This window comes from Tympanuchus pallidicinctus, unplaced genomic scaffold, assembly GCF_026119805.1.
Source record: "Tympanuchus pallidicinctus isolate F22 unplaced genomic scaffold, pur_lepc_1.0 scaffold1, whole genome shotgun sequence".
NCBI classification, from domain to species: domain Eukaryota; kingdom Metazoa; phylum Chordata; class Aves; order Galliformes; family Phasianidae; genus Tympanuchus; species Tympanuchus pallidicinctus.
This window is the reverse complement of record NW_026294618.1, coordinates 60,429,939-60,454,700: the sequence shown is the minus strand read 5'-3', so window position 1 is coordinate 60,454,700 and position 24,762 is coordinate 60,429,939. Positions and strand designations below refer to the sequence as shown.

Below are 24,762 nucleotides of genomic sequence, written 5' to 3'. Positions count from 1 at the left end.
GCAGGTTAGCAAATAACATTTAACCTGATTCTGCCAAAGAATAATCAAACTTCCCTGTGATCACTGGAAAAAACTACATTTTTTGCAGTATTATAGGTTACTAAGGGGCATGGTAGCAGTGGAAAGATTTTGCTGGTTTTGCTCTAACCTCCTGGTTGGAGTACCCTCCCCCTTTTCCAGCTTTCCAGTTCAACATTAGGACGCCTCCACCACTGATGTCACGATTCATCAGTTTTCCAAATCCTGGGAGTATTTGCTAGATTTATCTCCTATGATACACTATTTTCTCCTTTCTACCTAAATCACATAATGTATCACTAAGGTTTCAAAAGTGAAAGCGCATCATAGGAAACAGCAGGTATAGGATATCCTGGTGCAGTATAGAGCCACTTTTCTGCAACAAGCATCTGAAATGCTTTGGTCAGAGTTGTTCAAATAATGCTTCAGTACTTTTGAATACCAGTTCAAAAGTTTTGTAGAGTTACTTCAACAATTTGAAATGAAATTATTTTAATACTACAGATCTCCACTCTGGGAATATTGTCTTTTTTTCTTTTTCTTTTGCTCAAGTTAATGCCTGTTCTAGAGCCAAAGGAGTTGGAAAAGTTCACTGCCACTCCTATCAACCTTATAGGCTTAACAAATTCTAATTGTTATGCTATAACAGGATGGAAAGTACAGAAATAACAGCAGAGTAGCACAATCCTAGGCAGCAGAAAATGAGAACAAGCTCAAATGCAACAGCTGTAGATACAGAAACAAAGGAAAAAAGACTGCTTACCTTTAGAATACCCAAGGCAGGCAAGGATCTCTAGCAAGAGATGCTCTTACCTCCAGTGCTGACCCTTAAATGAGGCGTGGGATCCTGGCTCCACCCCTTCTTATCACTCAGGTGCACTGAATGCATCTGAGCTCCCCTGGGTCAGCCTTGCCTTCCACCAGGTGCTCAATCACTTTCAGGCCATGACTCAGCGTTACACTAATCAATCCAGAAGAGTAATTTTGTTGGATCAAGTCCTTTTCTACTCACAACACTTTTAATTTTCTATATTGAAACTATTATTTGTCACGTTAGTAGCAACAGGCCAAATTTGGAGCTCCTTGGTCAGTGGTAAATGTAAACACTCCATGGACTTTCTTGCAAGTGTTCTTCCTCTGCTGCAGTGCCAGTCAGCCTGAGTCTTTCTGCATAAATCAGGAATGTCAGCAGCTCTGTACAGGCACTACTGCACCCTTGAAAACCCTTTCTCAGAGCCTACCCTCTTCTCATTCAGCTATTTGAGGCTGCAGTCTCCATTTCAGTCAGCATTTTGGTAGGCTGTTAGTGAATTGTGCTGGAGCTGGGTCAAGTCATTTATTGTTGCTACAGTCCTAGTGTTCTGCCTTCCCTTCTCTTCCCCTCCCCATTTCTAATGGTACACATACAAACAAGATGAAATAAAGAATTTTAACTAATTATGGGAGTTACAGGGGATTCCTGTAACAGTGATACTCATGTTCTCTTTTTGATCTGAAGTCAGAAAAGTATTATCATTTATATTTTGAGAGAGACAGTGATCTCTTGTCCTCTTGACAAGAACAGAATTTAATGTGAGATCCAAGCAAAGTAGACAATTATTACTGTTGCGGTTGGAAGAAGAGCTTCCACTGTGCTAAAAACTGGAGTACCTACCATGTTTTTGTTTTCCTGATCCAAAACCTTCCCATTAAATATTGGACTGCTTTAGTGAGTTAAGTATCTGTGGGTACTCTCCATTTTTTCAGTTCTGAGTCAGTATTACACATGGTGCGTTCCCTCTCAATTATAGTTTGATTTCTTTAAAATAAAGAATTATTCACCACAATTTCCAAACATAATTTATTCAGATTCTCTTGAAACATATTGATTAGGGTGTTCAAAGCAAGTAGCAGTGAATAAATTCCCCACAGGGAACAAGGGGGGAAGTTGAGAATGAAAGAGTAACTCAATGCACTCTCAAGTGCATAAGGAAAAGATTAATTATATCTGCCCCTGTATGGCTGTGGCTAGAAAGCTGGATTTGAAGAAGGAGGCTGCATTTGTCCCCATCTGTGTTAGGAGAAAAGAAAAAAAAAAAAAAAAAAAAAAAAAAAAGATTTATTGGTGAAATGGTTTTGAAATCTCTTAGCCATCTCATTTTTGCACCCTAGGACTACAGAACTTCCTGCTCATCCTACCTGTACCAGATTCCTTTGCTCTGCTCTTATCACTGTACCTCTTCCACCTCCACAAATAGAGCTCCTGGTGCAAGCACCACTGCTGTCTCTGCACCTTTCCACCTCCTCTTCTAGTGAGGTAGCTGTGGCAGTAGCAAGGGTGGTGGGAGGTACAGTAGCAGCAAAGATCACCTGTGTTATTCTCCTGAAAATTTAGCCTAAGAATGTGGAGCTTCATAGGGAAGGCTGATTTACAACTGGCAAAATTATTCTGTTAAGGCATTACAACAGGAACAGGAAGACATGTGACTGTGTATGCTTAGATAGTTTTCTGTAGTCCTGCAGTTAGCAGAATTTAACTTGCTTACTGGATGCTATTATCACTAAGAACATTCCACGAGTAAAGGGAAATCTATTTTTTAATTTTTTTTAATATATCTTTTTCTTTTTCATGAGAATGAGATGCTGATGACTCCCTTTTCTTGTAAAATTCCAAATTTTTGGCCACTGACACTATGCATGTTGATATATACTGCTGTCCTGTGGAGGACATATTAATAAGTGCAGATGCTTTCCACAGTCAGGGCATGAAGCAATCCCAATTTGGCTATGCTAGTTCCCCATGCTGTCACAACAAACAAAATCAGTAACGCTTTATGTGCTTACAAGATTTTTTTCTGGGAAAGAAACTGCCTTGTATAACATCACCTTAATTTTATGCCTTCAGTAACAGCTTGCTTGGGTAGTGCAAATATCATATTTCTTCTGCACAGTGTCCAACTGATAGCCAATTCCCATGTCATTCCGGAATAGACTTGGTCAGAATTTTTCAAATAGAAAAGATCATATTTGTCAAAAACAAAACTGACTGTTGAAGCAATTGGTTTTGACAGATGTCCTCTTTAAAAAAAATCTTATTTGAAATAGAGTTTGGAAGTTGCCAACATACCTCACTAACGTAGTGGTATTTTATATTCGGAACTGGAATAAAAGGATTCTAAAAAATCAGTTTTCATTAATCCTAACAAATTTCCAGATTTTCTACCCAGGAAGGAATGCTACGTCAGAGCAGATTTTTCTGCTATTCAGGACAGAAACATTTTGGAAAATGTTAAAGCTCAGGAGATGGGAAGAGCGTTCCTGTCTCTTCTAGGCTGGAGCTTTTCAGGACACTGTGTCACCTAGGTCTTAGAGACACTGCGAGTTAAAAGTGGAATACAGTCTTTTTATGATAATACCAATTTTCCACTTGCATCTAAACCACTAATTTTATAGGTTTAAAAGTCATACTCTCAGCAGTCAAGCTGAAAAAAACCCGAGTGCTTCCATTTGAATAAGGAAAACTGCTGTGGTGTGATTAAAATAGGAAAACAATTGAGAGGAGAAATCAAAACTAAAGTTATAGAATTTTTAAATGGTTACTTGGAAACAAATAAACAACAATAATAAAAAAAAAAAATCCTACATGCCACAGCAACCTAATTTTAGAGAATAAATCTAGAATATTTCTTGTGCTTAATCTTGATTTTTATGACATGAACAAATACCTTAAATTTGTTTCTGATTAACTGATTGCTATTTATTCCATGGGGTATACATAGTTATTTAACAACAGAAAACAGTGTTCCCTCATGTTATGTATTTAACATAATATAGATACTAACAAAAGCTTTTTAGATCACCAAAGCTTTTCCACTGTAAACAATTATACTTGAATGGCAACGAGTAGACACAAAGGCACTGGGCTGTACTCTTTCCTAGCAAATACATGTTAGCTAAGAAGTTAGTTATTCTATGTTTCTCATAATAATAAGAAGAAAAATAATATTTAGACACTCAAACAATTTAATCTCTGCTGTTACAAACATCTGGGCTACCCGACTGGATTGGCTCATCCCTTTTTGAGTACTCCAGCAGACAAGCACACCATTGGTCTGGGAGAATGGAATCCTTTACTCAAAATGAAGGAAAGCCAGGGCTTTCCTCAGTCATGTAGTATTGAATAGTCAGGCAGTGTCATAGAATCATGGAATGGCTTGGGTTGGAAGCGAACTCAAAGATCATCTATTTCCAATCCCCCTTACTGTGGGTAGGGCTGCCACCCACCAGCTCAGGCTGCCTAGGGCCCCATCCAGCCTGGCCTCGAGCACCTTCAGAGACTGGGCACCTCAGCTTCTCTGGGCAGCACTGCCAGTGCTTTACCACTCTGAGTAAAGAATTTATTCCTGACATCTAACCTAATTCTCCCTTCAAACAGTCATGCAGTACACAGAGAATTATAATGCTACTGAAGTGCTATTATCTTGTGGGAAAGGAGCTGTGTGACAAAGGATGTTACATCTTTTCTCCCTTTTTCTCCATTCATCTGCCATGAAGAGAATCAATCATACTTTTTAACATATGATTTTTGCTCTCCTTTCAGGATTGCTTCATTTATAGAGGTAGAGCTCAGGATGGTAAATGCGGCTTGAGCTTAAACCTGACAGTCTCTAAAGTCATAAGGATGTCCAAGAAAAGTTGGAGGAAGTCATATTGTCACTTGGTTTTGTCCAGAAGGAGATGGCCAATCATTAGCATGAAACTCTCTAGATGTCTACAAAAATGCCATAACAAATGGACAGACATTAGCATTGATCTCAATTTTAATTTTCAAGAAGAAAATGATGAATAAATCACATATCAATGGGAAAGATATGTTTGACTAGCATACTGCTGCTTGCTCTTGTATGAGATTACACTTGTTTAGGAAATGCACTTTGTATCTAGCAGTAAAAGACGCTGAGGCGCAAGATTTACTGGCTAACAGTACATCAGCAGTTAGTACAAGCAGAGGAGTCTATGTGTCAGTCAGTAAAGTTCAAAGCTGACACAAATTGTTATTCCTAGTTTTGCTTTAATGTCAAGATTATACTGACAGTCATTTTCCAGTGATCTCGGCAAACAGTCTATGAGACTTTTTATTGGTTTGCATCTTTAAAAAAAAAAATTCTTCAGGTATTTATTTCTCTGAGGTTCTACACACACCTATGTGAAAATAAATCTACGTGAGAATCATAAATAACCATATGATTACTCCTGTCCTTGGCTACAGAAGAGTGACCACAATCAAGTTTACTGAATATTACAGTAAATTATTTAGTCCTGATTACATCTCAGCACATGACCTGTCTGGAAGGATTCCTGTCTAGACAAAAGAGATGCAAAACTGAGTGTTATGCAGTCACTGCTGCAAAGACTGAGAGATTTCTCAGTACCTGTTTCACGAGACAGGTGCTTTCTAGCAGTGTTGAATCATAAATATATCTATTCTTTTCTTTCCCTTTACCATTATACTTGAAATACTGTATAAACTGGTACTATAAAACAAGAAATTGAATAGTGAGCTGTAAGCTTTACATGAGCTGTTAGGGAAGTGGAATTTAAACAGTAGCTACAGCATACATCAAAGGCTAATCATTTTAATAATGAAATTTGTTAAAAAGTAGCTTTAAGCACTACAAACCATCATTTCACACTTGTACAGAGCTTTCATAAGCATCTCAGGGTTGAGACATTTATCAGATTTCCAAATAACACTGAAAGCAAGATGAGTTGTGGTATCCTACAACTTGTCACATAAATGTGAAAGCAAATGCAGAAGGCAGTTGTTTTCTTTTTGTTGATAATCTTTATCTTTTTTTTTTTTTTTTTTTTTCCCTCCAGTTATACAGTAAAATCCTGAGTGAGGATTCAAGCACAAGGTTGTTGACTTGCCCAAATTTCTCCAATTAGGATTACACACATTTGATACTAGATACTGTCAAATTGCTTCTATAATAATAATTATTATTATTATTATCATGGTGGGAGAGTTAAATTCAAAGTTCTTATTTTGGAATAGATAACCCCTGCTTTTTTATTCAGGTGAAGAATGAAGGAATAATGTAGGACTCAGACTTATGCTTTATTTTTCTGATAATCAAGAAGATACTGAGAACTGCAATGTAAGCAGATGCAAAGTGATTTTTTTTTCTATCAGAACTCAAGCTTGGATACACTCTTTCCTAAATGAGTCAGGATTACTCCCGAGCAAATACAGAGGATAGCTTACAGTCCTTCCTCAAGAAGATGACATGTGCCGTGATGCAGGAGCTTGCAGGTGTTCACCCTGTTTTCCTTTTCAGAGGTGGTTCTGCCAGCTGTCTCAGCATTTTCTGCTTGCTTTCCACCTGCTTCCTTTACTCCATCCTCCTTTATGCTACTTCACTGTAATTCAGTAGGTGCTTATGTTTCTGTGGCATGTTTGCTTTAGGACAGGTGTCAACAAAACACTTTCAAACTGCATATTCTGACAAAAAGTAATCCAACACAGTAATCCAAGTAAGCCTCATATACCATAGCTTCTTGAAAAACTGGTTTTCTCTGTACTACAGCAACCAATCCATAAACTTCCAACTAAAAATAGCTATTATACTAACCTATATAGAACAAGGATGGCCCTCCCTCAGGTATAGAGGCTGTTTTTATGAAATGGGGCAAATAAATCATTTTTGATGTGATATTTGAAACAACAACAACTAGAAACTGCCCTAGTTGATAAAGTTGAAATACAATATAAACAGTTAATCATTCTTTAGATGTGCTTGGCAAATTTTCCTGGTAAGAATGCTATCACATTGGAAGATAACTTAATAGAGAGACAGTACAGGAAAGCTGGGACACTTCTAATGGCATTCCTATAGTGTAATGGGGCGGAGATGGCTACATTCAAGACAGATGCTATTATTTGTTCTAGTTTTACCATAAGTGACCCTATGATATTTCAAAAATCAAGCCTGAAAGCCCATTAAAAACATCTTGCTGGCTTGACTCATAACAAAATGTAGGAATTGTTTTTTTGTGCCCTGCTGAATAGGGAAGCTTTCAGAACACTCAACCTGATGATTCCTAGCTTTTACAGCAACATACAAGGCAAACTTAGTGGTCTAGTAACATGCTTTTATAACCTTTTCTCTTTTAATGGTGTGTCCTTTTCCATCTAAGTTACTGAAGCAATAGATAGGAATGTTGCTTCCCCATTTATTCATTTATTCCTGGTTTGGTGCTTTTGTGTAAATTTTGTGGGAGGCTTTAAAAAGTTGGTCAGTCTCTTAGTCTCATACAAAGTTATTTGCATGCTCTTCAACTGAAGTTCTGTGCACCAGATGCAATCAAGATCATGAAATTTTAATTCAGCACAAAAACCTGTTCCTTACTGCAACTTGGTTTTAAGTGTTCCCTTTGTGTAAGCCATTGTATTCCTCTAACAGACCACACTGATTCTTTATTTGTCATTCAGTGCTCATCTTCTCTGCTCTCACATCCCAAAATCCTACCATGCCAACTTGATCAGAGAGAGCCAACAATATAGAGAAAGCATGACCCAGTACCTGAGGGCTATCCTAAAACTGAAGCCTGAATTGTTGCTTACCATCTGAATTCTAGTAAGTTACTTCCTTGAACAGGAGTTAGAGGTTCTGAAATAATGTACTTCAGTTCTTCTTGCATAAAATATTTTTTCAATGTCATGAAACAAATTTATGACTTTAAAATCTTACCAGTTTGAATCAAGTGACTCCGGACTTCTTACTTCTGCATAGATGCCATCGAAGTGGAAGTAACTGTCTGCAGGTATACAACTAGGGGGTGCAAAAGATGCAAAAGCAAGACCCGTTTTTGCACAGGTTGGCACTAAACTTTGCTTTCTACATCTGGATATAACAACATAAGTTATAAGATTGACTGTTGGGTGAACAGAAAGGAGTTTTTCATTTTTTATTAAATAGTTTAGCTAGGACTTGAAGTAGAGTATTAAGATTCTGAGATGAGATGATAATGAGAGTTACATCAGAAATGTAGATAACCAGAGAAAAAAAAAATAACTAGTAAAACTTTGTGATTTGCATTTCACTAAACTACAGTGCAGCACAAAGTCATAATAGTGGATCTGTTTGTATTTAAGAAATCCTGGATGCAATTACAAATAACATTGTACATTATTAGTTTCAGTCCTACAATCACAACATTTTCACTCTCATGTGTGGCCTCCTGTCATACCAGTAATTTCACAGACTAGGGGAACTTACATGGCAAGCTAAAAATAATTTTTTTTTTCCACTAGAGAACAATTTCAAAATTGTCTGATAGCTCCCAGAAGAGGACAAAAATATGGTGTAGGGTTAAAATGGCTTTTCTACTAAGAAGCTTAAAAAAACACACAAGTGTAAAACTTCTATGTAAGAATAAGTATATTTTAGGATGTCTATTCAGGTTGAACACCCACTCAGGTGCAGGTCTTTCAAGAGAACTTTTCATGGTATTTGTTGCACGTAAATTTACTGTAGGTTTAGTCTTTGTCCCAGGAATGGACTTCAATAGACTTCAGAATTCAATGGTTTTGAACAACAGCTCTAAAGTTAAAACAACCTTTTTCAGCTATTCATTTATGTATTATATGTTATTATACATATTATAACATACTACAACATTATTATTATATACATAACATATTATGATATGTTAGTCCTACTGCATGTGATCACATTTTTTGTAAGATAACAAAAAGGACTAAACATGAGAATAATTCCTAAAGCTAAAACCGAGGCCCAACCAGAATGCCAGAACAAAACAAAACAAACAAACAAAAAAAAAAAAATCAAAAATGATAAATCACACACTTCTGGAATTTTTACCACGATGAGTAAATGAGAAAACCAAATCAATGCATCCTTTTGTTTCTAACACACTGTGGGGACTACTAGGTCCTGCAGAGCTGGCCTGCAAATACCAGATCACAAAACTGTGGCTGCAAAGTCACAATGAGCACCTTGCTTTTAGAGGTATTTCTGCCTCCAGGAAGGAAAGAGTGCTGTGTGAATTACCTCTGCAATACATTAGAAGACTTAGACACCTCAATCACTGATTCCTCTCTCCATCATTTCATCTGTTGAAATATTTCATTTTTTCCAGAAATCTGAAATCTCTCCTTCCTATCTCTACAACAAAAGGTCTTTTCTTCACACTCAGCTTTATTATTGTCCTCCCAGCTTTATGCTCTTTACTTTTACTTCTTTACTCTCCTATTCCATGCTTTTGCATCAATGTAGCCACCTCTGCATTTCTTCTAACATTTTGTCAATCTCTCAGGTTCTGCAGATTATTATTTCCACTCTTGAAGAATTGTTTCTTTACCTGGAAAACCCGGATATACAGTTCAAAAGTATACATACAGCCTAAATCTTTCAGTAGACTGTCTATATCAATAATTAGTTTTCCTGCTTTTCAAGTTCTTGCCTTAAGACGCAGGCAGAGAAACAGGTGGAGACCCAGAGGCAAAAGGTTCTCAGTGGATGTGTGAGACTGTGGAATAAGAAGTTTTTCAGATCATATAAAGGGCTGTATGCCAGACAACGTAACTGTAGTTAGCATCTCAATAGAAGTTTAATTTCACTTATTGAATAGGATAAACTTCTGTTTATTTGAAGTTGATTCAAGCACTTCCTCTTCCAGAAAGAAAATTATTTTGTAGTTTTGTGGACAATTCAATTTAACTCTATTTCATTCCACATGTTTCGTCATAAAGTAAGTTTTTGCAGATTTTTCTGCTAGGCTGGTGGCCTACGCTCATGCCCATTGTTCTATATTCAAAACACTGATAGGTTTACCTTGCAGTTATTGATTTGGAATAACACGTCTTCTCACTGGAACAGACTTGTGGGAAAGCACCATGATATATGAAGACAGACTGAGGGAGATGGGCTTGTTCAGCCTGGGGAAAAGAAGGCTGCAGGGTGACCTCATTGCAGCCTTTCAGTACCTAAGAGAGACTATAAACAGGAAGGAAGTCAATTCTTTGAAAGGGTAGATAAGAGCAGGACAAGGAAAAATGGTTTTAAGTTGAGGGAGGGGAGATTTAGATTGGATGTTAGGGGGAAGTTCTTTACTACAAGAGTGGTGAGCTGGAACAGGCTGCCCAGGGAGGTTGTGAATGCCCCACCCCTGGAGGTGTTCAAGGCCAGATTGGATGGGGCCCTGGGCAACTTGGTCTAGTGTTAAATGGGGAGGTTGGTGGCCCTGCACGTGGTAGGGGGGGTTGGAGATTCATGATCCTTGAGGTCCCTTCCAACCCTGGCCATTCTGTGATTGTGTGATATTTTTGTTGAAAATACTTTTAATTTCATTTTTCAGGATGCAGGAGCATCAAACACCTTAAAAAAAAAAAAAAAAGTATATGACTACTTTAATTGTCAGCAACTATCTCTGGCCACTGATCATCATGTCTCTACAGATCTACTTCTAATCTTACCATTCCCATTACTACTTTGAAGAAGTTATGGACACTTCTCAAAGACAATCAAAAGGTCTCAAAACTTCCTGAATTTTGTTTTCCCATCTTCATCCTAACTTACAACATTTTTGTTATAATTATACTATGACTGATGACTTCTGGATAGAGATTGACAAAGATTACATATTTCTGACGACAATATTTTGTACAAATTCACACCTGACTTTTGATTTTGGGAAGTTGCAGATTATATTTGTAGACAGAATAAACAGGTGCTGTGGTGGCTTACTTTCGCCATTAAGAAGCTTTGCTTATGAGGGGACAAAAATCAAGTGTTCCACTCAGTTGTATGGGTGAGAGGATCCCATGTTCCATTCACACCACTGTGTTGAGAACAAGAATAGATTTTTTTTCCTGTAGAAGAGGGCCTGGCAGGCTCAGCCACTGAGCCTCATGGAGTAAACAGTCACCGGACACACAAAAGACCAGTGCTCATTGCTTGATCACTGAGCCCAACACAGCGCTGTCTCCAAATATTTATTTAGGATGCCTAACTTCCAGACTGGCCTTTAACAAATTGTGCGTTCATATCTGCAACCTTGGGGTAGCTCTCTTCTGACACATGTAGATAATACTCATGACGCATGCCCTTTACTTTGGCACCCATGCAACATCTTAGGAAGGAGATGTGGATGAAAGTGTTTTCAAATGTGTTAATAGCACCAACCTTGAGCATTACTCAGAAGCAGTGAAAAACATTCAAAGTCTGAAACAGTCTAGAAGCCAAATTTAGATGATTTCTGAAAGGCTTTAATGTTTGTTTGAACAATACAATTTCTTTTAAAAACTATTAAAAATAAACTGAGGCTGAGTTATAATTGCATTTGCTGAAGGCATTGGTGCCTGTTAATCACATCAGACATTTGATCATTGTTCAACCTTCATAAGTTTAAGCCTGGCCAAATCTCATTTTGCAGTGAGGTCCTTGCCCTAAGACAGAGCTGAGTATTTCTCAGTACTCAGCTAAACTACAGTAAGCAGAATAAAGGAAATGTCATGCTTACTCTCAGTTCAAACCTTTGCTTAGGTGTAAAGACAACTCTTAGAATCACAGAATCACAAGTTTGGAGAGGACCTACAAGATCATCTAATCCAACCATCCTCCCATTACCATTGCTACCATAATTTACTAAACCTCCCTGGGCAGACCATCCCAGTGTCTGACCACTCTCGGAGTGAAAGTTCCTTCTTATGCCTAACCTAAATCTCCTTTGGCACAACGTGTGGCCATTTTCTCCTGTCCTGTTTGTTTCCTGGGAGAAGGGGCCAAACCCCTCCTCATCACAACCTCCCTTCAGGAAGTTATAGAGCACAATAAGGACTCCTCTGAGCCTCCTCTTCTTCAGACTAAACAATCCCAGCTCCCTCAGCTGCTCTTCGTAAGGCCTGTACTCCAGACCCCTCAACAGCTCCATTGCCCTTTTCTGGGCACATTCCAGGGCCTCAATGTCTTTCTTGTAGTGAGGGGCCCAAAACTGAACACAATATTCAAGGTGCAGTCTCACCAGTGCTGAGTACACGGGGATGTTGACCTCCCTACTCCTGCTGGCCAAACCACTTCTAATGCAGACCAGGGTGACATGGACATGCTGTTGGCTCATGTTCAGCCGAGCATCAACCAACACCCCCAGGTCCCTTTCCTCTTCACAGTCATCCAGCCACTCAGCCCCAAATGTATAGCACTGCATGCTGTTATTGTGGCCAAAGCGCAGGCCATTATTTACAGCAAGGAAGGCTCTGTGTCAGTGCTGAAACTCAAGTGACACAATTCTAAGCTTCCTTCTGATGTTAGCTGTACCTTCCATGGGACCGCCTTTAAATAAAAGAGTGAGAGGATGTTTATGGAGTAGTCATACAGCCTATCACATTCCTACTACACTGAACTCCATAGATAAAAATCAGGAGGAGGTTTTTCGATGAATGGAAGGAGAACTGTTCTCATGGCATTTAAGTCTTCCTCCTTCACAAAATACACAGATTTCACATTCTGAGGATTCCCTCCATCTTGTGGTCTACTTGATCTTAAGAGCAATATGAGGACATAAATATTAAAGGGGAGGAAGATGATTATGTTAGGTGGACAAATGGAAGGGTGGGAGACCAGTTTAACATGGATGACTGCAAAGGAACAAATGGGGAATAAGCTGTCTTTGGATAAATACAACAAGAAAGAAGAAAAAGGTTATCAACTGGATCTCTGGAACACTCTTAGAATAAGAATAGATATAAAACCCTTCCTGCTTCTAACATTAAATTGATCCTGAAAAAGAACAAAAAGGTAAGAACTGGTGGTTGGAAGCAGCTGGGGATTTGGATGCAATTAGCCAAGGCATTCCCTCCAGTCTATGCTCTTATTTTCCAGTGCTCCTTTAACTATTCTTAAGCCACCTGCTGGAATTGGCCATACTAATAAAAAGCAGCCTAAACCAGAGAGCTGCCAAGCACATGCTTCCAGTCTGGTTCAATAGCAGTCGATTTCCTTGGCACCCTGCTGCATATGCTCTTTACCCTCAGAGGATAAGACTCTAGCACAATTTAAAGCAGTCTCTTACCTACATGGATTGAGGTCTAACACATTTAAAAGAAAAAGTTTACTGTATTAATACTTCTAGCTTTGTTTTAAAACATAAAATGCTGTCTTCAGGTGATTCCAGTTAATATCTCACAGCATAGGGTCAAAATCAGGATGTCTCCAGTATTCAGTCCCTTTGCTGCATATGATCTCACTGCCCAGCAGAATAGTTTCTACTTAACAGCTCTTCGCATGTTTGAAATGACTGACAGCTAGCGTTGCATGTAAGAAAAGTTTCTGACACAGAACTCCATTAAAGTTAATGGAAAAATGCCTTATATGTTAACAGCAATTGAAGTATCTGGACTCTTAAAACTCTTACACCAACTGAATTCCAGCTACAGCTCAGTCTGCAAGAAGTTACTCTCTCAAACAAGTGTAGTCTTCCTATATTAAAATCATTTTAAATAATTTTTACATGAATTCAATGAAACTTTCCCCCTCCTCCCCTAACTTTAAAGGGACACGGAGTAACTTATTTCTTTTCACTAACAAATAAACTACTTTATATTTACTTGGGCTATCAGAACACTCCACAGCAAACATCTTGGAAAAACTGACTTATGCCACTGTCCATGGATGTGTTCTGCACTCAGCGCAAGGCAATTTATTCAAAATATTTGAAGCTAAATTAAAAATACATATGCTGATATAGATTGATTAAAGCATCTCACCTAAGCCAAGATTCGATCAAGTTGAAGAACCTACACTGTTGTTAATGTTGAGAGTAATTTAGGATTAGAAAACGTATTGTGCATTTGTTAGTAGAATTAAGCATGAGTTGACTAGTTAATTCACTCTCAGCCCTCCTGTTACGAGCAATAAAAAAATAAAATAAATGGTGTGCATTATAACCATGATCACACAGGATCTTTTATCAGAAAAGCTACCAGCAGGTAAGTGTATAAAATTATTTTATATTTCACTTAACAAAGCTAGAACAGGTATTATCTTACTGACTCTATGCATAATCAATGAATGTTATAATTAAGAAACATACAAGAAAGTTAGGCTAAACAGGTTACCACACTAAAGAAGAATGAACAGAAAGCTTACCGTTGTCCTAGGCTCACTGAGAAGACTTCAAGAGGAGTGATCTCCAAAACAGAACCTTCCCTAGTGGTAGTCAGCTCTTAAATGGGAGTCTAAGAGAGGGGGAGCCAGGCTCCATCCCTTCCACTAGTACAGGTGAGTTATTTTCACCTGTGCTCCCAGGGCTGACTCATTGCTCGCCTCAGGTGGTCTATCAGAGGTTCAGTCCGTGATTCAGTATTTCCCATACGCTCTGTGTATGGAGAGTTATCTAAGACAAAGCTATAAGTTTAATGGATCACACATACACAAAATGATAAAATAAAATTAAACCAAAACAAAGCAAAAAAAAAAAAAAAACAACAAAAAAAAACCACAAACAACAAACCAACCAAACAAAATCAAAACAAAAAAGAACTGACGAACCAAATATCAGAAGATTTGTGCAAGAAATATCATGTTATGTTTCCCTGTTCTCTTTCTCATTTACAAGATGTAGGGCTACATTGCTCAACCTTTCAAACCTATGCTTCCTATTGAAGGATGTTTTTCTAACAGGGCCATAACTAATGCTTTTAGCGCTGATAATCAGGTTACACATGCAAAGCATCAGTGTAATGACACAGGATGGAAATACATAGTCTTTGGTCTGGTCATTTGATTAGAAAGACTAACTTCTGAGTCAAATGCAAATTTCCAGTTTTGTTCAGGAGATTTTCTGTAGCTTAAGCTCTCCCTGATATTTTACATACCTGCATTATTTTGGTAAAAGTAAAGCTGTCAAGTGAAGTGTGAGTCAAGATTCTTGGTGTTAAATTTTGACTCTTTAAATTAACAAGAAAACTAATTTTTCCTTTTATAGTCAGTTTCTGCATCTGCCAGTATTTTACTGTGTCATCCTGAGGAATCACTTAATTAATAGCCATTTGTATTTCTTTTCCATGAAATAGCAGTGCTGCTTACTATGTCCTATAATGCAGAAGTAACACAGATATTCAAACAGTAAGTTTGCAGAAAAAAAAAATGGCTTGATGAGACAATTATTTTAAAACACTTCCTTAGTAAGGACAGCCTTTTCATGATGTGTTCTGTATACGTTCTCAGAGTTTATTAGATTGTCTAGATTCTCAAGATCATGATATGAAGGACAGAACTCCTCTCTTTTACTTTTTGGAGATTTCTGAACTCTATTTTGCTAAAAGATTCTGAAATGTCACCTGCTCTTACAATTATGTAAACCCAGGTCTGAGCATTATAAGCCCAGTCAAGAAAAAAGCTCATCAGAATTCAATTACAGAAAGTATATCTAACTTTTCCATTATATCATGCACAGATATGAGCCAGTCCCCTTTCTCTCCTTTCCTAAACTTTATACTTTTTTACTGGATATGCTTGAAGAATTCTTCTCTGTGATATGTTTGAAAGAAATGAATATTGAATATAAAACCATACCCACCACATCCCACAGATTTGGTAGAATATTGATAGTAATATTAATTTGAGGGACTAGAGCAAACTTCATATAATTAAAAGCATTCTATATGAGCTATGGTAAATACAGTCTATGAGGCTAGATAGATATGTTCTAGATTAATGAAATGTATTTATATTAGTATTTTACATAGGGTTACCAATTTGATGGCTGAAGTTGATGCCTACATTTTCAACATAAACTAGTTGACTTCTGTTAGTATACATAACACTGTGACTGTAGAATAAATGTAATGAAAATGAACTTGGTAAAAATTATATGCACTAAAAACTGAAAAATCTTGGACTGAAATTAAAAATGGTGTGTGCAAAAGGTGTGTTTCTAATTGGATACTTCAGAAATACGTTCTTATATGCAACTTAACTACCTTCCCCAAATTATGAACAAAACAGAAGGAACTATACAAATTGCTAATGATGATGTTTGTAGGCAAATACTGAAGGAGTAATGCAGGCCAACAAGGACAAATCATCAACTTAAGGTGATCTAGACCCATTTGTAACTAAGTCACAGCAAACAGGAGTTTACTTTGGTTGTATCTAATGTAAAGCAGAGAAGACAGGTTGCAGGCCAAAGCCTGCCAAGTCTCTGGATCTGGGACCACTCTAACCATGCCATACATAGAAGGTCAGGTCAGGTTCAGGTGCACAAGCTCAAGCTTCTGTTTTTCTTGTTGGTTTTTGTTTGTTTGTTTTGTTTTGTTTTTTTGCTTTTGCAGGGTCATAACTTGGGAATCTAACAAGAATTGAAAGTTATGGCAAGTAGAAGAAGTGCTAAATGCAGTCCTGTACCCAGAAGAGCTGCTCTTCCTTACCTATAAAAAACTGAAATCTTTGCCATGTGAAAGCCGCATTACTACAGTATTTTTCACTGACTGCTACTGAAACACAGTTGGGAAGTCCTTAGATGAAGAGGGATATTGATCAATTGAGGCAGGTTGAAGAAGAGCTAAGACAATGGCTGAAAGAGTATGAAACATATTTCATGGTAAATGCTCTGAGGAGTCATTTCGTTTTAAAAATAAAAAAGTCCAGGAGTGGATTTTTCAGTTTCTGAGTGCTGCAGGATGTGAGATAACATGCAGACAGTAGAGGTAAAATAAGGACATTTTCTTACACAGGATACAAGTGCTGCTTTAACTAGATTTTTCCCGTGTTCAATTTATGTCAGATCTCTCTGCCCTACACTACTATTTGCAGTACAGACATGCACTTTAAGACAGATATTTGATACAGGATGGTTTTTTTGCAGACAGAGCACAGAACAAATCCCATAAACAGTCAGACTTCTCTACAGTCAATTTTTGTATACTAAATCACTGAGCAGTGCCTAATTGTAAAGGTGCTGATCACTCAAAGCTGCTACATTCATAACTTTCTAGTTTATGAAGTTGCTACATCCACTGGGCAAAGGTGTTCCGTTTATTCTTTTCTATACCCTCACTACACCAGTACTGTCTTGACTTTTTTATAGTAGCTCTATGAACCATATTTACATATGTACTAATCAGATACTGAATCTGAAACTGGTCAGCATGATGCTTGTCATGCAGCTAAGATCTGAATATTACTATCATTTTTTTCACATTGTATGAGACAGTAAGAGTTGATAAAAATCTTTGAACACAATAAATACAACAGTGAAAAAAAAAAACAGTACAAATTAAACACTTGTTACCAGATTATGAGATACATCAAGTCGAATGAGTTAGACTATCAGATCATTATATGACAACTGCATTCCAATGAAGTAAAGCTAAGCATGAAAATAATTCATGGGTATACTTTTAAGCCACTGTAAATGAATGACAAAAAAAATAGGTTACACATCTCACTCCTCTCTTCTCAAACTCATCTTGAAAGCCGTGAAAGAATCTCATTAATATTTTAGAGCTTTTTTCATTTCTTAAGACATTAAGACTTGGAAACAAAGCTACCTTTTGGATACTGAGTAATCAGGAACACACTTCCCACCTACGTTCATTAAATTGGGGCTTCTTGTGAAGCCCTTGTAAAGGAAGTTATTACTCACTGCTCTTGATTTTCATACAATGCAAACAATTGAGAGAGGCACATTTACACCACCCAAAGATGTGGTGCAGTATGAACGATGGAGACTGGGAGCTGCTTGCAGTACTGGGTAAGAGCACCATAATAAAGTAGATTGACTGCCAAATTTCTAATTTCAGAACGTCACTCTCATTGTATAATAACCACACTATTAAAATATATTTTGCATATTTCCCTCTTATTTAGGCTTTTTGGAGATCATTGTGTATACTGTGACACTGGTTGGTACTGTGAGCAACACAAGGACTTAAGCTCCTTGCCTTAGCCATAATGTATCTACAAGTGGCAGAACTCTTGCCTCATGAAGTGCCCTGCATTTTGAGCTCTCTCATTTGAAAGCTGTCTGAATTGTAACAAGCGTAAGAATGTTGTGCTAAGGATAACCTGACAGCCTTCATCTGTGATTCCTGTGGTCTAATTACTTTATCTATGAACACAAGGGATTATTTTACTGCAACTGTCATGAGCTGCTGATAAACAAAGACGTTGTTACAGCATACCACATCACAGTAAAGCATAACATAGCAAAATACAACACAGCAAAAAAGCCCAAATGATATTCGACCTTCCCAAAACAGACTAACAGAAAGTCTTGCTTGGACTTGCACTGAGCTAAAATTACAAAGCAAAGTGGCATATTCAACTGACTGTTAAAGTAGGAAGCCATGATAGAGTAGTAGTCTCCTCTCACAGACTTTATTTTCTTAGTTTCATTCTCTCCCAGGCAGCACGTACAGAGTTGGGACTCTATAGAGTTGTCTAGCTTGTGAGTACTCCCTTATATTTCAGCAAACACGGGGCAGGCTTTTCTTTACAGGAAGCTGCTTTGGTAGCAGAAGCTGCATAGCTTTGTTAATGCATCACTCTCTAATTTACTTTCTTTCTCACTGATGAAACTAGGCAAGTTATTTTGTATTTCTGTATGGAGGATTATGCAGCAGTCATCTTTAAAATGTCTGAGTGTTTTTAAGTGTAATTTGCAGTATCTAATGCTTGGCGTTAGGATTTAAGATTTTCTTAACATTTTATTTCTATTCCACTTCCCTACCTGCAAATTGCCTACATACATTTTGTCCAGAAATTTTATGATTTCTAAGAACTCGTTGCCATTTGCTTACAAAATAAATAATGTATGAAAATTGAGATTGTATGAAAAATACAAAGCATTTTACCCACATTTTATAAACAAGGAGACTAAAGACAAAGCTAGCACTAAAAACGTAAAGATATTATAGATTCAGTATTAAATCAGTTTGTGTCACTTTGATTTATCCTATATTTAAAAAAAATTAAGCTGAGATTAATTAATATAGTACAAGAGCACAAATTACTCAAAGCACATCAGTCATTTAAATTGGATTTTCATCTATTTTGCATCACCAGAGCAGTGCAAAGATGCTGAAGCACAACAGCATGCCCAGCCCCTACTTTGGCTTAGGGGACCCCTGTTAGCCACGGCCCGGGTTTGTGGTGGTTTGGCAGGAGCAGCAGTCCAGACCATGAGATCATTGGTTGTGTACTTTAAGTGTTCTCGTAGGTCCCTGCCACAGTTACACTGCATGGCTGCTTCCTTTGTGCACATTAGAAGCAGCAGCAGTGCCAAGGGAAACCTTCTCAAAGCAGATATTCAACTTCAGGTAGAGACACCCACTTTTATCGGGCAAGAGGTCTCTGAAGCAATAGCCTGCCCATGGGATTGGCTTTCACACAGCCCCATGGCTCAGTCCCACTTGGCAGCACCTGCTGCAGTGCAGAGCTGACAGGCTCCATACCTTGGGAGAGGAGTAGCACCCCTCAGGAGCCTGCAAAGCCACTCACACAGGCCTGCTTACAGCCTGCATCATTATAGCCATTAGCTATAACCATAAATAGATAAACTTAATTATGACTTAATCTATTCATTTGTTTTTATACCCTATGCACAAGCTTTTAATTAATTAACAATATGGAAAGTCTGATCACATTATTTCATTACCAGGACCACTTAGGACAAACAAGAGGTCAATAGAAATGCTAAATTTCATTTTCAACTAATTTTAAGCCAAGCTAATTGTCACATTAATTTTATGTTCTTAGAGAATTTTTTATATATTCACAGAGCAAGCGCTACAAAATACGGTGAGGATGTATTTTTCATTAAGAACACCAAACTTGAAACACTGGTATGAGTGCAAAATAAATCCATAGCTGACAGCATGGAGATGTGATCAGAAGAGAGCTAATGGAACTGCAACCAATACCTCTGTAAGAGCTGATACATCTTTATATACTAGACCTTGTGAGTACCCACAGGAATCCCCATATGCTAAGTTTTTAAAGACGTGTGTGAAGCATACAAGAAAGTGGTTTCATTCACTCAATACAGGAGTAGAAAAAGGTCTAATCTCGTTAATCTTGCTGCAATCTTTTTTCAAGCTTATGCATTTTTTAACGATAGAAAGTTTATATACATATATATGTTTGCTACTTATATATGCATGCATAAATGTACAAACACCTATATGCCATTTATTAGTGGAAAACCATTCTCATACATCATTTAAGATTGGCTAGAGTCAGACTGACATCCCTTCTATACTGTCTTTGTAACAATGCCACCTGGTCCCTTCTTCCTTCAAACTGTTGGGATTACAGCACCTGAGGCCACCAGTGTTTTTTGTTTTTGTTTTTGTTTGTGAAAGATTTCTCAAATTATGTGAGTTTCTACTGTTCTCCACCTGACCACAATTTGCTGTGGATTGTTCCAAGTTGTGCCCATGGCTGGTTTCTGGATCTTTGGGTCCAAGTTGTGCTTCTGTAACTCTCTAGTCTCTTATATTACTCTTGTGATGGACTCAAGTGTGGCCTAGCAGTGAGGTCAGGGAAACTCTCTATTACAACAATTTCATCAATACCGATGCTCCCTAGGCATGATTCAACCTCAGAAGCACTCCTTGTGCCACATCAATCCAACTGTTCCAAATCAATTCAACTTTATGGGAGATTTAAACTTTACTTTTGAAACTATGCCCACCGTTCAATACACACACTCACATAAAATGAACTTTATGCAAAGGAATTACTAGTGATGCTAATCCCAGTGTGCAGAGTTCATGGATACATATCATTCCCCTTCACATGCAGCTTCCATTTTATGTTCAGTATATACTTCTTGAAAAATGCTGTAGTTTGAAAATAAAACATTTTATCTTCTGTTCGTGGTAAGGAGAGATGATTAGGATGGAAATTTTTGCTGTTAATCAGACTTCATTTTCAATCAACAGTGAGGGAGTTAATTTTCAGCAGACTGCTTTTCAGTGCCTCTTTGAAATGAGTTCATGGGTTTGGGACAATTTTTTGTTTGTAAATGTCCACCTGGAATAACAAGAAAGACTATTCTTGTCTATATATTTCAACAGAAAGACCAAGGGTTTGAGATGGCCTTAGAGTCCCAGGCAGCTCTTCTCAATTAGTTTTAGACAAAGTGAAGGGACCCAAACTGCCAGTGCAGGACCTGCACTGCTGTGAGGACACTGCCAGCACCTGCTCAGGCACAGGGCGTGCCTTTGTCATATATGAAGGCTAAAGAGCACCTAATGAAATTATCTGACGGCAGGTTCATGGCAAACAAAAGGAAGTACTTTTTCACACAAATCATAATTAAATTGTGGCACACACTGCCACAGAATGTGGTTGAGACCAAAGTATAAATGGATTAAGAAAAGGGAGTAGAGAAAGTCAGGGGCTTATTAAATATGACGGTCTGGAAGCAAGCTCCAGTTTAAGAAATCCCTGCACTACAGTTTGCTTGAACTTGAAAGCATAGTAGGAAAAAGAATCACTGCATACCAGTTCTGTTTCTTATGCTTTTCTCCCTTCGGTATCTGCTAATGACCGCAGTCAGAGCCAGGATATTGGACTGAATGTGCAACTCACTACTGCAATTCATTTGATCGTATGCTTTTAATCAAATTATTTTCCTATTTTGGCTACTTGGAAGGATCTAAGGCCTTGATTGAGAAAAGCATTCACTGTCTGACTCTCACGTATTTTACAGAGGTAAATACTTGCACCTCTCATAGCCTTCAGCTATGCAAACTTACTGGGGTGGAGCATGTGCATCTTTTATTAGGACTCTGCTTATTATGAGTACAGAATCAAATTAAAATAAATATTTGATATCAGGGATAACAGTAATACCATCTCTTTATAAAGGTCAAATAATTTGTTTGCCTAACTGGCTTGGGTCTCAGGAAGATTCTCCGGTGATTTACGTCAGGACGGTGACACTCGCATCCACTGATTTGAATGGGGATTATTTTCCTTTAAAGAACTCCCAAAATTTGCAATGCATGTATATATTACATTTGTGGAAAGCTATTTATCACCTGTTACCTACAATAGCATTGCCAAACGATATACAGCTCATTCACATTTACCTAGCAGGGTGTTTGAGATTTCATCCATTTTGCAAAAGCTGCAAACCTATACCATGCATCAGTGATACAGAATCAAGGACCCCAAATATTGAAAATCCTAAATGCCTCTGACAGTTCTCAGTCAGGCAGTGTGGGTAGGGTTTCCCTAGGAATCAACAAGAGGCAGCTATGAATTGTGCAACACAGCCTTGACAGACGAGCAAGCGAGGTAACCTCAGCCTTCTTAACTGCGGGTGCTTTCATCCCGGGGAGAAGTGAGGAGCCGCGGGAGCAGCGGCAGCAGCAGCACACAGCGGCTTTCGGCGGCTAGAAGGGCGGCAGCATCCCCCGCCCCGCCGGCAGCCGGTGTTTCCCCGGGCGCAGGGAAGCCCCGCGCCGCCGTGCGCTGTGCCGGTGCCAGCACCGGGAGCAGCTCCTGCCCCGCCGGCCGCGCCCGCCACCTGCTCCTGCCGCCGTGCCGCCCCCGCCCTCCGACATTTCCCGGGGAGGAAGGAGGCCGGGGCCGGCGGATGGCGATGCCGCAGGGCAGAGCGGGCGGGGGCGGCGGGTGCCGCCCGGGTGCCGCGGAGGGCGGTGCGGCCCCGAAGGGCGGCGGCGGGGGCTCCCCAGTGCGAGACTGGGGAGAAGGAGGGGTAGGAAAGCAAGCTCTTGTGTTCAGAGCAGCCTCACACCGGCTCCTCGGATTGAAATATTAATTGCACTAACAGAAATAATCATTCCCTCCTTCCCCACCCTCCTCCCGCCAAGTAGACCCGCTTTACAAGAGGGAAGGTCAAGCAAGAGGAAAGGCAGGAGGAGCGCTGCCTCACCGCGAGCCGGCGGCTGTCACCCCGCCAGCGCGTGCCCACGGCTTTCCCGGGGGCGGCCCGCTCCCCCCGCCCGCGCTGGGCGGCATCGCCCGGCGCGGCGCATCCCCGCGGCATCGCCCGGCAGATCCCCGCGGCACCCCGGACACAGGCAGGGGGCTGCGGAGGAGGGAGCGGGCAGAGCCGGCGGGTACGGTTCCCCACCCCTTTGTGCACCGCGGGCACGGAGCCGCGCACACACGCACACACACACACATAGAAACACCACCTTGCAGCCTCAGCGCTGCAGCCGCCCGTTGTTGCACACACATACGCACACTCACACTGACATACAGCCGGTCCCCTCGCTGAACGCATTTTCGGCTGCACTCCGCCGCCCTCCATCCATCCTCTTTCCCTCCCTCTCTCCCGCCTCCCTCTCTTCTTTTCCTATTAACCCCCCCTCCCTCCCCCCTGCGTTTTGTTGTCTTGTTTTCTTTTCTTTCCTCTTTTTTCTTTTCCCCCCGCTCCGAGCATCACTCCAAAGCAGACATTTTGATGCCATTTCAACGCGGTGCGGGCTCAAACACAAGCGGAGCGCCTTACCCACCCCCGCCCGGCTGCGTGCAGTTGGCGCTCAGCGATCCCGAGAAGGGCTGCGGCGGTTCGTCTCTAGCGGAGCAGGGCTGTTGCCATCCGCCCAACTTCAGCACCCACAGCCGGCACGGAGCGGAGACGGCGGCGGGCAGGGAGGAGGGCGGCTGGAGGGAGGAAGGGCGGGAGAGAGGCAGGCAGGCAGGGGAGGGTGCGAGGAGCGGAGGCTGGGAACCTCCGCACATGCGCTCTGCCACCGCAGCCCGGCGGCAGCGGGAGTTTCCCCGTTCGGCCCCGGAGGGTGAGTCACGGCCCGGTCCCTCTGCGCTCCCGCTCAGTCTTAGCTCTTGTCCCACGTTGATGTTTCCAAACAGGGGAAAAACAAATATGGACAAAGGTTTATAGAATGCTGTCCAAGTCTTGTAGTATAGGCGAGAAGAGTGCAGCGCTGTAGTGCCTGAATAACTTTTGGATGTCAGGCACCTGAAGCACAACGCCTGATTAAAGAACCGACATGGATCTGTCAGTGGCGACCGCACGAATCAAGAGCAGGGTGTTGTGAAAATCCGGCTGCAAATCCCGAATCCTGCCAGACATTGCCACTTATTTTTTTCCTTGCTTTCCAAAATCAACTTACCAAATTTTTGCTCAACAGAGAGCGTGATTTAGCCTCCCTTTTACACCTTACAAATCTGGAGCCTGATACGCCTCAAGGCAACAGCGTTGGGTTTTTATTTGGCATCTGGATCCTGTCAAATCACAATACGAATCCAGAAATGTTAATATCTCAAGAGATAATGCATTGCTGCGTTTACCACCTGGCCAAAGCAATCTTGCAAGGCGCTACAGGAAGGCTAAGGGTTGGATTAAGGTGGTAGCACACCTTGCTGTCAACCCCTATTAATTCTCTTTACAACACTGATCTAGACGAATGTGTATCCCATCGAGATCTCAAAACAGAGTGCTTCAGGACCTGAGCCCAGAACTGCGTGTATAGTAGGGCTGAAATTAAAAGGACTGGGAGCAGTCCAGAGGGGAAACCATCACTTCTATTTGCTTCTATCCTGATTCTCATGGTAATGAGGTCCAAGAACTGGAAGGGATAACTCCACTTGATACCAAAGGTGGTTAAGTTTGTTAAGTGAAGACACTTACCTTATGTTTCCATCTCTTCAAGTTCCCAGAGTTAATTTTTTTCATTCTGTCTCTTCTGTAGCTTACAGGTGCTCATAGCTTGTCTCCTGGCAAATAGACTCCTCT

General features: G+C 39.9%; 1 protein-coding gene across 3 annotated transcripts in view; it reads right to left on the bottom strand.

Annotated features, from left to right (window-relative positions):
* RGS17 (regulator of G protein signaling 17) overlaps positions 1 to 23,695 on the bottom strand; it is a 67,643-nt gene extending 43,948 nt beyond the window's left edge. For 2 of the 3 annotated variants that reach the window (XM_052694543.1, XM_052694562.1), the window contains exon 1: positions 23,519 to 23,695. The gene's annotated coding sequence lies outside the window, so the exon portion shown is untranslated. Of the gene's footprint in view, positions 1 to 23,514 lie in introns of all 3 variants that reach the window. The other variant, XM_052694553.1, reaches the window with a different exon arrangement.
* Positions 23,696 to 24,762: the final 1,067 nt, after the last annotated feature.